This window comes from Pseudophryne corroboree, chromosome 6 (assembly GCF_028390025.1).
Source record: "Pseudophryne corroboree isolate aPseCor3 chromosome 6, aPseCor3.hap2, whole genome shotgun sequence".
NCBI lineage: Eukaryota > Metazoa > Chordata > Amphibia > Anura > Myobatrachidae > Pseudophryne > Pseudophryne corroboree.
In genome coordinates, this window is record NC_086449.1 from 722,978,487 (window position 1) to 722,992,071 (window position 13,585).

A 13,585-nucleotide genomic window follows, 5' to 3' on the forward strand; every position below is an offset into this window, starting at 1 on the left:
TCAGGTACAGTCCTTTCGGCCCCAGAAAGGCAAGCGGGTTAAAGGCGCGTCCTTTCTGCCCAGAGGCAGGGGTAGAGGGAAAAAGCTGCACCATACAGCCAGTTCCCAAGAACAGAAATCCTCCCCTGCTTCCACTAAATCCACCGCATGACGCTGGGGCTCCACTGGTGGAGCCAGGTGCGGTGGGGGCCCGTCTCCGGAACTTCAGCGACCGGTGGGTTCGCTCACAGGTGGATCCCTGGGTTCTACAAGTGGTATCTCAGGGATACAAGCTGGAATTCGAGACGTCTCCCCCTCGCCGTTACCTCAAATCAGCCTTGCCAGCTACTCCCCCGGACAGGGAGGTAGTGCTGGCGGCAATTCACAAGCTGTTCCTCCAGCAGGTGATAATAAAAGTTCCCCTCCTTCAACAGGGACGGGGTTACTATTCCACAATGTTTGTGGTACCGAAACCAGACTGTTCGGTGAGACCCATTCTAAATTTAAAATCCTTGAACACTTTTATATAAGAAGGTTCAAGTTCAAAATGGAATCGCTCAGGGCGGTTATTGCAAGCCTGGAAGAAGGGGATTACATGGTATCACTGGACATCAAGAATGCGTACCTGCATGTCCCCATTTACCCACCTCACCAGGTGTACCTCTGTTTTGTGGTACAAGACTGCCATTACCAATTCCAGACGTTGCCGTTTGGTCTGTCCACGGCACCGAGGGTATTTACCAAGGTAATGGCCAAAATTATGATACTCCTTCGAAAGAAGGGAGTTATGATTATCCCATACTTGGACGATCTCCTTATAAAGGCGAGGTCCAGGGAGCAGTTGTTGGTCGGAGTAGCACTATCTCAGGAAGTGCTACAACAGCACGGCTGGATTCTGAATATTCCAAAGTCGCAGCTGGTTCCTACGACGCGTCTGCTGTTCCTGGGTATGATTCTGGACACAGAACAGAAGAAGGTGTTTCTCCCGGAGGAGAAGGCCAAGGAGTTGTCATCTCTGGTCAGAGACCTCCTAAAACCAAAACAGGTGTCGGTGTATCACTGCACGCGAGTCCTGGGAAAGATGGTAGCTTCTTACGAAGCAATTCCATTCGGCAGGTTCCATGCAAGGATCTTTCAGTGGGATCTGTTAGACAAATGGTCCGGATCGCATCTTCAGATGCATCGGCTGATCACCCTGTCCCCGAGGGCCAGGGTGTCTCTGCTGTGGTGGCTGCAGAGTGCTCATCTTTTAGAGGGCTGCAGATTCGGCATACAGGACTGGGTCCTAGTGACCACGGATGCAAGCCTCCGAGGTTGGGGGGCAGTCACTCAGGGAAGAAACTTCCAAGGACAATGGTCGAGTCAGGAGGCTTCCCTACACATACATATTCTGGAACTAAGGGCCATTTACAATGCCCTAAGTCAGGCAAGACCCCTGCTTCAAAACCAGCCGGTGCTGATTCAGTCAGGCAACATCACGGCGGTCGCCCATGTAAACCGACAGGGCGGCACAAGAAGCAGGATGGCGATGGCAGAAGCCACAAGGATTCTCCGATGGGCGGAAAATCACGTGATAGCACTGTCAGCAGTGTTCATTCCGGGAGTGGACAACTGGGAAGCAGACTTCCTCAGCAGGCACGACCTCCACCCGGGAGAGTGGGGTCTTCATCCAGAAGTCTTCCAACTGATTGTAAACCGTTGGGAAAGGCCACAGGTGGACATGATGGCGTCCCGCCTAAACAAAAAGCTAAAAAGATATTGCGCCAGGTCAAGGGACCCTCAGGCGATAGCTGTGGACGCTCTAGTGACACCGTGGGTGTACCAGTCGGTTTATGTGTTCCCTCCTCTTCCTCTCATACCAAAGGTGCTGAGGATAATAAGAAAGAGAGGAGTAAGAACTATACTCATCGTTCCGGATTGGCCAAGAAGGACTTGGTACCCGGAACTGCTAGAAATGATCTCAGAGGACCCTTGGCCTCTGCCTCTCGGACAGGACATGCTACAGCAGGGGCCCTGTCTGTTCCAAGACTTACCGCGGCTGCGTTTGACGGCATGGCGGTTGAACGCCGGATCCTGATGGAAAAGGGCATTCCGGTTGAAGTCATTCCTACACTGATAATGCTTTGCTGTCACATCTTTCCTAGCTTTTATCACCGCATATGGCGAAAATATGTTGCTTGGTGTGAGGCTATGCAGGCCCCCACAGAAGAATTTCAGCTGGGTCGTTTTCTGCACTTCCTATAGTCAGGAGTGACTATGGGCCTAAAATTGGGTTCCATTAAAGTCCAGATTTCGGCCCTGTCTATTTTCTTTCAAAAAGAACTGGCTTCACTGCCTGAAGTTCAGACGTTTGTTAAGGGAGTGCTGCATATTCAGCCCCCTTTTGTGCCCCCAGTGGCACCTTGGGATCTCAACGTTGTGTTGGATTTCCTAAAATCACATTGGTTTGAGCCACTTCACACCGTGGAATTAAAATATCTCACGTGGAAAGTGGTCATGCTTTTGGCCTTGTAAAAGCCCCTATCTGATCTTCCATATGGACAGACCAGAATTGAGGACGCGTCCCCAATTCCTCCCTAAGGTGGTATCAGCGTTTCATTTGAACCAACCTATTGTGGTGCCTGCGGCTACTCGGGACTTGGAGGCCTCCAAGTTGCTGGACGTAGTCCGGGCACTGAAAATCTATGTTTCCAGGACGGCTAGAGTCAGAAAGACTGACTCGCTGTTTATCCTGCATGCACCCAACAAGCTGGGTGCTCCTGCTTCTAAGCAGACTATTGCTCGCTGGATCTGCTCCACGATTCAACTTGCACATTCTGCGGCTGGACTGCCGCATACTAAATCAGTAAAGGCCCATTCCACGAGGAAGGTGGGCTCTTCTTGGGCGGCTGCCCGAGGGGTCTCGGCTTTACAACTTTGCCGAGCTGCTACCTAGTCGGGATCAAACACGTTTGCAAAATTCTACATGTTTGATACCCTGGCTGAGGAGGACCTTGAGTTTGCTCATTCGGTGCTGCAGAGTCATCCGCACTCTCCCGCCCGTTTGGGAGCTTTGGTATAATCCCCATGGTCCTTACGGAGTTCCCAGCATCCACTAGGACGTCAGAGAAAATAAGAATTTACTCACCGGTAATTCTATTTCTCGTAGTCCATAGTGGATGCTGGGCGCCCATCCCAAGTGCGGATTGTCTGCAATACTTGTATATAGTTATTGCCTAACTAAAGGGTTATTGTTATGAGCCATCTGTTCGTGAGGCTCAGTTGTTATTCATACTGTTAACTGGGTATAGTATCACGAGTTGTACGGTGTGATTGGTGTGTCTGGTATGAGTCTTACCCGGGATTCCAAATCCTTTCCTTATTGTGTCAGCTCTTCCGGGCACAGTTTCCCTAACTGAGGTCTGGAGGAGGGGCATAGAGGGAGGAGCCAGTGCACACCAGATAGTACCTAGTCTTTTCTTTAGAGTGCCCAGTCTCCTGCGGAGCCCGTCTATTCCCCATGGTCCTTACGGAGTTCCCAGCATCCACTACGGACTACGAGAAATAGAATTACCGGTGAGTAAATTCTTATTTTTAGCAATATAAGCTAGTCCAGTGCAGTATTATTGTCAGTAATAACCTCTGCATTGTACAAACTGTGACTTTCTGTGTGTGCATTTGATAGCTGAGTGGTGTCCATTTCGTGTCTTTCACTCAACTTGCTATCCCTATATTCCATAACCTGAGGGGGCTTGGTGCGTCAGCTGTTATCTTATATAGGATTTTCACAAAGATATACTGTATTACGTATTTTTCTCTGTGATTTAGTCACCATATCGCTCCTTTATCTCTGCTAGTGCTGACTACACTGCGCAGGGGTTTGGGTTTAGGGTTATAGTGCTGCTGATAATTGTACTGTGTTACCTCATACTGCAAGTTATATCATGTCTACTTCTGAGGGTAATGGTTCTGGGGCGGACCACAATGCTGGTGTTGCTGAAGCCACAGGCACATATGAGGAGAATATAGCAGCTGTGGGTTCTGGTTCTGGGGGCTCCTTACACCCCAGTGGGACTGTGGCAACGGAGGCACATACTGACCCACCGTGGGCCGCTTTTTTTCACGCTTCTACATACGCTAGTTCATAAACAAACCCCCTATGGGACCCCCAATGCCGGTACAACCGTATGTGGTCCCTGCAGCTAACCCGCCATGGGTGGACGATTTATCTGCTCAATTAAAGAAGTTGAACCAGTCCTTGACTACTAAAAAGTCTGACCAATGCTCGCCTAAGTCCAAGAGGTCCTCTAAGCGAGCGCTTGTCTCCTCACAATCCACTGCTGTCACTGACACCTCGTCTGATGAGGACGGCACTTACACTGACCCCACAGGTTCTGACTCAGATACGGCTGATGGGGAGGGTAGTTCACATGTGGATGTTCCTGATCTTTTGGAGGGTATTAAGTTAATTCTGCAGATTACAGATGATCCTGAGCCATCCATCCCTCCTAAGAAACCAGATAGATTCAAGCGTCTGAAGGTGGTGATAATGTCAATTATCTTTAAACATGAAGCTATATACCAATACCGTGAAGCCGTAATGGCCGCTAGACCACGTGCACGTGCTACGCACTTGGCGTACGCACGCTGCGCTGTGTGTACGGATTACACAGCAGGCACACACGCAGTGGTTAACCTTTTAAACCTTGCTAATGAAACACAGTGAGGATATACTTATACTCTAAACCTTAATAACTAAGTACCGAAAAGATGTAACGATTAGAACCTTCTAAGCAATGTGTATGGTGTTAAAACAATTGAGTCACTAAGAAAAGCCCTTTACAGTAACTAGTGAAAACACAAGACCTGGTTTGGATTTAAAAACCACTCCGGCTCTAACACCTTCGTGGATGATTCTTTAGAGTAAAAAGGGAAAAACAGTACAGCTTATACACTACAAAACTAACATCAAAATCTAAACAGAATAACAAGGAATAATATGAACAATAGCATACAATTACAAACACAAGCAAACAGAATGAGAATAAATGGCAAACACTAAGGATAATAAAATGGCTACAGAGAAATATACATACGTGGGGATGATTCGCAAGCGCGTCCTGGATTCCAGCCCTCAGCATTCAAAGAGAGCCTTTTGGAGAGAGTCTTGTGTGTCAAAGCCTGCTGCAAGCTATATTTATTCACTAGCTCAAGACATAATACAATAGACACTATGTGCTCTTCTTCCATTGGTTAAGGGGTGGGACATGTCCTGCACCAGGGATCATTGGTTAGCTCAAGAAGTGGGCGATGGCTAGGACTTGTTAGTATTCTAAATTCCTCTCTGTCTGGTTATGTTGTGGAAAGCTATTGTTTCAGATCTTCCAAACAAACTCTGTTCCTAGATATTGTTCACCCTTGTTTATGTCTCTTTCAGTTGAGACAATGGCAACTCAGCACTCATTATTCTGGGGAGAAACCTGGCCCTATTCATAAACAAAGGTGTATGCCCTCTTTATAGAATCTCAAAGCTTAGTGTAAATAAGGCCATTGTATCTCAGTCTGTGGGAAATTTATGTGTGAATTCCATTCTCATCCTCTCCCCATTCGTAATATATTTTAAATACAATTTTATATCTATTTTCTACTTCTGCGCATAACTATGCGCAGGAACATGCAAATCTTTCCTAACTATCATAGGAATATTACCCTTAAAATACCCTACAGCTGGATACTAGACACCACCGTTCAACCTTTGTCTGACCCTTCCTATCATGCAAAGAGGAATCTCTCTGTCCAGGAACAGTTTAAACTAAACCAGAGGTTCTCAAACTCGGTCCTCGGGGGCACACACAGTGCATGTTTTGCAGGTAACCCAGCAGGTGCACAGGTGTATTAATTACTCACTGACACATTTTAAAAGGTCCACAGGTGGAGCTAATTATTTCACTTGCGATTCTGTGAGGAGACCTGCAAAACATGCACTATGTGTGCCCCCGAGGACCGAGTTTGAGAACCTCTGAACTAAACATACTTGCTGACGTTGTCTATTATTATTAACTATAACATACGCTATTTGGGATAAATATGTTACGATCGAGTCGCACGCTAGATGCTTACAAACTCCGCCGTAAATACACATCTCCATGCGCACGAGACATTGGAGCGTCCCTTACGCAACCTGCGGGGATGTGTACGCACGGGGGGTGGGGGGGGGGTGCACGAGCAGCGGGCATGTGCATTGGGGTTAGTACAAGGCATGTGAATCATGATATTTTTCGACTTTGACAGTGGTTAAACAAGTTTTACCTCACTCTGATCACCTAGTGAATATTCGTCAGGAACCCTGGGAAAACCCGGGTACGAAGTTTGTGCCTCAAAAGAAGATGCTGGCTCGCTATCCCCTCGCGCCAGAGCTGTCTAAGAATTGGGAAACACCTCCAGTGGACTCACATGTGGCTAGGATGGTGGTTTCCTCAGCTCTACCTGTCACTACCGTCACGTCTCTAAAAGAGCCTACGGATAAACGTGTGGAGGGTTGTCTGAAAGCGATTTACACCCTCACGGGTGCTGCACGAAGGCCCACTATTGCAGCTACATGGGCTGCAGAGGCTATTGAAGCATGGGCCTTGGAGTTAGAAGCTGAAATCTCCTCTGACCATGCTAGACAATGCTTGTCATATATTGTCACAGCTTCTCGCTATATTAAAGAGGCGGCTTCTGATGCCGGTATCCTAGCAGCCAAGGCCTCTACTACGTCAGTCCTGGCTCGCCGGATATTGTGGCTAAGATCCTGGTCTGTGGATCTGGACTCTAGAAAAACCCTGGAGGTACTCCCTTTCAATGGAGATATTCTGTTTGGGGAGGACTTAAATAAGATAGTGGCTGACTTGGCTACTGCCAAAACTGCCTGTCTGCCTAATACCGCTCCTTCTGTGTCGAAGGCTAAAGGTACGTCCTTTCGCCCCTTTCTTCTTTCAGGTAAAGCAAAAGGTCAGGCGTACCATAAGCAGGCCAGCACTTCCAAACCTGGTAAGCCGAAGCCCAAAAGAGCCTGGACTGCCCATCAGCCAACTGCCAAGACCGATAAGCCTGCCGCATGATGGGGCGGGCCTCCCCCTGGGGGATCCCAGGGTGGGGGGCCGGCTTCTAGTGTATACCCAGAAATGGTTGAAGACCACTTCAGATGCCTGGGTATGGGAAGTCGTCACTCGAGGTTACGCCATAGCCTTCAAAAAACGACCCCCTCATCGATTTTGCCAGACAGACGTCCCTTTGGACTGGACAAAGGCAAAAACTCTACACTCGGTGGTACAGACCCTCCTGGATACAGGAGTCGTAGTACAGGTGCCTCTTGCTAAGAGGGGCAGGGGGGTACTATTCTCCGCTGTTTCTAGTCCCGAAACCGAATGGGTCCTCCCGGCACATTCTCAACCTTCAAGGCATTGAACAGGTTTGTGAAGATTTCCAAGTTCCGTATGGAAACCCTTCGCTCTATAGTTCTGTCCTTGGAACCTGGGGACTACATGGTCTCCCTGGACATACAGGATGCTTACCTGCATATTCCTATAGCAGTGTCACATCAACAATACCTCAGGTTTGCTATTGGCAACATCCATTACCAGTTTCGGGCATTACCTTTTGGTTTAACAACGGCTCCGCGAGTCTTCACCAAAGTTATGGCGGTGATGACGGTGTTACTCCGCCGGCAAGGGGTCAGGATACTGCCGTATCTGGACGATTTGTTAATCCTGGCAAATTCCCCAGATATTCTCCTACGTCATCTGGATATGACGGTCCGGTTACTACAAGCCCACGGGTGGCTCATCAACTGGAAGAAATCCTCCCTGGTCCCTGCTCAGAGCATGGTGCACCTGGGAGTGCTGTTGGACACTCACAACCAGAGGTTGTTCTTGTCTCAGGAGAAAGTCTTGAAGCTTCAGGACAGGATTCGTTGCTTCCTTTCTCGTCCACAAGTGTCGATACATTCGGCAATGCAGGTGCTGGGCCTCATGGTGTCAGCATTCGACATGGTGGAGTATGCTCAATTCCATTCTCGCCCCCTCCAGAGGCTGATTCTAGCCAAGTGGGACGGCCTGCCTCACCGGATCAGGTCTCACATGATCTCATTGACTCCGGAGAATCGTCTGTCGCTGCTCTGGTGGCTTCAGGACCAACAATTGTGCAGGGGCCGTCCCTTCTGGATATCCAACTGGGTCCTGTTGACGACAGATGCCAGTCCTTGAGGTTGGGGCGCGGTGCTGGAGCAGCACTCCCTTCAGAGTCTGTGGACCAAGGAGGAATCTCTCCTTTCGATCAACATTCTGGAATTGCGGGTGTTCTTTAATGCGTTGAACCTGGCCCAGCATTTAATTCAGAACCGTCCTGTTCAAGTACAGTTGGACAACGCCACCACAGTGGCTTACATAAATCATCAAGGCGGCACTCAAAGCCGTTTGGCAATGAAGGAAGTCTCACGGATTCTACGTTGGGCGGAACGCCATCTACCGGCAATATCGGCAATATTCATTCCGGGAGTCCTGAATTGGGAAGCGGACTTTCTCAGTCGTCAGGACGTGCATGCCGGCGAGTGGGGCCTCCATCCAGAAGTGTTTCAACTCCTCGTGGAAAAGTGGGGTCTTCCAGATGTGGATCTGATGGCGTCTCGACACAATCACAAGTTTCTGGTCTTCGGAGCAAGGACAAGGGATCCTCAAGCAGCATTCGTGGATGCGCTAGCGGTGCCGTGGAGGTTTCGGCTGCCGTACGTGTTCCCTCCGGTGTCACTCCTGCCCAGGGTAATTTGGAAGTTCAAGCAAGAAAAAGGAAATCTGCTTCTCATAGCTCCGGCGTGGCCCAGACGGCACTGGTTCTCAGACCTGCAGGGCCTGTCGTCAGAGCGTCCAATTCTACTTCCACAACGCCCAGACCTCCTCGTTGAGGGCCCCTGTGTCTACCAGGACCTAGCCCGGCTGTCTTTGACGGCGCGGCTCTTGAAGCTTCCGTCTTGAGGGCTAAGGGTTTTTCTGAAGAGGTCATTAAAACTATGTTGCGGGCCCGGAAACCGGCCTCTGCTCGTATTTACCATAGGGTCTGGCATTCCTACTTTGGTGCGCATCTATCAATTATGACGCTTCCAAGTTTAGTACAGCCAAGCTTTTCTTCAGCAGGGCCTGGACTTAGGCCTGCGTCTGCCCTCCCTCAAGGTTCATATTTCTGCCTTGTCGGTGTGGTTTCAGACAATACAAAATAGAAGTGAGGTACTAAAGTGCGCAATGAGATCCAAAGATCAGCCCTGTGGTGATATAGAGAAGTTTCACCTACTTCAAGAATTTTCACAGCAATTTCAAGATATTATATTCCACTTAGGCGCTCCTTGGATTTAACATGTAATGTACAGGATAGCTAGTTCCTTCAAGGTCATAACCTATAAGGTGTGTCTCTTTGTGCTCACTCAATGGTGTGAAGCATCAAAGATGCACACATATAAAAGCAAAAAGCACAATAGTGTAGCAGTCCTTTTAAAATATATTGGTGTATTTTGTTTCAATACATCACACTCACAAGGATTCCAAAAAGAATATGCATATCATGGTTTCTTTGCACCAGATGTTTTTCTCCAGGAGAACTCCAAGATAACCAATATTCAAAATTCCTCCTATATATGTGTGTCCGGATACTCCAGGCACATATAAAATTAAAGAGAAAGACCAATAGTGCAGCAGTCCTCTAAATAAAATACATTTATTTTTACACAAATGCACTCACATAGAATTAAAAGTAATAGGCATATCTCATGTCGTTATCCTGAATCCACCTAGAACAACATCCACACTGGCTGGCTATGATGGTAAGGGCAGCAGGGGAAGTCAAAGTCCCGGTTACTCACGGCTCCACAGGTGAGGTGATGAAGATGCACAGGAACAATGTCAGGATATGCAGAGATACTCCACTTAACGCGTGTCTGTTATTACCTTTGTCAAAAGCGGATAGTCTATCACTGAGAAACACTCCCCTATATATACCCCCTAAAGTGCACAAATGAAGGACAGGTGAGGATAATTTTCAAATGCGCCACTCTCCCGCAAACGTCACTTCCGGTTACTTCCGGTCACGTGACGTCGCTGCTCTCCTGATGTCTCCATCAAACTAGTGCAGCTTGAGATGCGTTCCACGGCGCGATTCGTCACTTCCTGTCACATGATCCATCCGGCTGACAAGCAATCATTTCCTCTCCGCTCTTGGGATGCGTTCCACAACACGGAGCGTCATATCCGGTCACGGCGATCACATTGTCATTTGATTGCGGTCCAAAGATATTCCGGGGATCATCATAATTTATAGCAGCAGCAGGGTATTGTAAAGTGCATAAGAGAATGGGGACATATAAGAAAGTAATTAGCAAACAAAGACTACATCATTTGTAGACAAGCAAGACAAATAGAGTGCATAACAATCAAGAATATATTACAGAATAATAATGGTTATTTATAAGAGTATAATTTTAACCCCCTACGATATGCAAGATATAACATTAATTTAAAAACCATTTTAATTCAAACTCCCCGTTGAGTCCCTGAGGTACTAGTGTTTTCAAATTAAAAATCCATTTAATTTCTGTCTTGGCTAGCCTAGTTTCAATATTTTTATTTTTCCATGTACCTTTAATTTGCTCTATTCACCAGAAATTCTTTATCTCGCATTCTTTTGAGTTATGTTGTTGTTTAAAATGCATTGAGAGAGTGTGGGTTTCTAGGCCTTTTCTGATATTATATATGTGTTCACATAGTCGAGTTTTTAACATCCTTGTTGTCTTTCCCACATATATAAGACCACATTTGCACTCAATGGCGTGAATTACATTTTTGGATGTGCAAGTAATAAATTGGTTAATTTTGTAGCAAATACCATTTATTCTAATTTCTTTATATTTAGATGTAGTTGTCTTTACCGTTCTGCAGACATGATCCACACCTATGAAACCCTCGTACACGCTCACTACTGCGTTTGTTCTCATTAAGGGTGCTGCTAACAAGTTTGTCTTTCAGGGATTTCGATTTTCTATATATAAAGGACGGTCTGGTCGGAATTTTCCCCTTCAAAATGGGGTCCTGTTCTAACAATTTCCAATTATTTTGTGTAATTGTCTCGATTTTATTATGTAGAGAGCTATATCCAGAAATGAAAGCCCACTCTAGATTCTCTTTTGGCTCCTTTTTAGGTTTTTCGACTAGCAGATCACTTCTTGTTAACCGTGTTATTCTCTCCTTAGCATCTACCAGCTTCTTTCTCTGATATCCCTTGTCTTCAAAGCATTTTGACATTTTTTTCTATTTCACTAATACAAATTTCCGGGTCAGTGCAGTTTCGTTTTACCCTAACAAACTGGCTGAAGGGTATACCCTCCAGCCAGTTTGTATGGTGCTATTTCTTTCTATGAAAGAGTTTGAATCAGTAGGCTTTTTGTACATTTTTGTTTCCAAATGCGAATGCCTTACATATATACTGAGGTCAAGAAAATGAACCTCATGTTTGCTTATATTAAACGTTAATTTAATATTTCTATCATTAGTGTTCAATTGGTCACAAAAAAATGTCAAACTTTCCTCACTTCCTCTCCATACAAATAAGATGTCATCAATAAAGCGATGCCAGGACACCAGGCCTGCCCCCGCCAACTCTCCATGCCAAACCGCCGCCTCCTCCCAATAAGACATGAACAAGTTGGCATAACTGAGGGCAAACCTGGTGCCCATGGCTGTGCCCACCTGTTGGAGGTAATAATCTCCATTAAAGTAAAAATAATTGTTTTGTAATATAAACAAAATACTCTCCAAGATGAAATCTTTCATGGGTTCATCTATGTTGCTTTTTTCCAGGAAATGTGATACTGCCTGTATTCCCAAAGTAAGTTGAATGATAGTATACAGGGTACTCACATCTGCTGTACACAAGAAACATTCTGAATCCCATTTTATTGTCTGCAATTTTCTAAGGGTATCCCCTGTATCTTTTAAATAGGACTTGCTTTGAGTTACCAAGGGCTGTAAGAGAGAGTCTGCTAGAGCAGAGAGAGTTGATGTTATCCCATTGCATCCAGAGATGATGGGTCTGCCAGGGGGGTGGAGTGGATCCTTATGAACTTTTGGTAGTATATACATAGTTGGTACATTAGGTTCTTTGATATTGATGAATTCGTATTCATCTTTAGAAATAAGTCCTTTTTCCAATGCTCTCGATGTTATATCTTTGAGAGTATCGACTATTTTACATGTTGGATCATTTTTAAGGCGTTTGTAAGTATAGCCTTCTTTGAGTTGTTGATCAATTTCATTTATATAATCAGATCTGTTCATAAGTACCACTCCACCCCCCTTATCGGCAGGTTTAATAACAAGATTGGAATCCTGTTGTAATGTTTTTATTGCCATTGATAAAGGTGAACCCAGAAAAGGGCACCCTTTGCTTAACCAAGTTCAAGCACGCATTCAGTCAGTCAGCATCAGGTTCATACACGGCTGCAGCCAGTGACCAGTCAACAAATTAACATTTGTAATAACTAGCCACGTGTGTTCAGTGAGGAATAATAGTGCGGAGCTGCTTTATTTTCTGAAAACATTACATTTTCTCTGACGTCCTAAGTGGATGCTGGGGACTCCGTCAGGACCATGGGGATTAGCGGCTCCGCAGGAGACAGGGCACAAAACTAAAGCTTTAGGATCAGGTGGTGTGTACTGGCTCCTCCCCCTATGACCCTCCTCCAAGCCTCAGTTAGGTTTTTGTGCCCGTCCGAGCAGGGTGCAATCTAGGTGGCTCTCTTAAGGAGCTGCTTAGAAAAAGTTTTTAGGTTTCTTATTTTCAGTGAGTCCTGCTGGCAACAGGCTCACTGCATCGAGGGACTTAGGGGAGAGAAGTTCAACTCACCTGCGTGCAGAATGGATTGGCTTCTTAGGCTACTGGACACCATTAGCTCCAGAGGGAGTCGGAACACAGGTCTCACCCTGGGGTTCGTCCCGGAGCCGCGCCGCCAACCCCCCTTGCAGATGCTGAAGATTGAAGGTCCAGAAACCGGCGGCAGAAGGCTTTTCAGTCTTCATGAAGGTAGCACACAGCACTGCAGCTGTGCGCCATTGTTGTCACACACTTCACACCAACGGTCACGGAGGGTGCAGGGCGTTGCTGGGGGCGCCCTGGGCAGCAATGTATAATACCTTATTCTGGCTAAAAATACATCACATATAGCCCCTGGAGCCTATATAGATGTATTTAACCCCTGCCAGGTCTCAGAAAAACGGGAGAAGAAGCCCACCGAAAAGGGGGCGGGGCCTATTCTCCTCAGCACACAGCGCCATTTTCCCTCACAGAAATGCTGGTGGGAAGGCTCCCAGGCTCTCCCCTGCACTGCACTACAGAAACAGGGTTAAAACAGAGAGGGGGGGCACTTATTTGGCGATATGTATATATATATTAAAATGCTATAAGGGAAAAACACTTATATAAAGGTTGTCCCTGTATAATATAGCGTTTTTGGTGTGTGCTGGCAAACTCTCCCTCTGTCTCCCCAAAGGGCTAGTGGGGTCCTGTCCTCTATCAGAGCATTCCCTGTGTGTGTGCTGTGTGTCGGTAC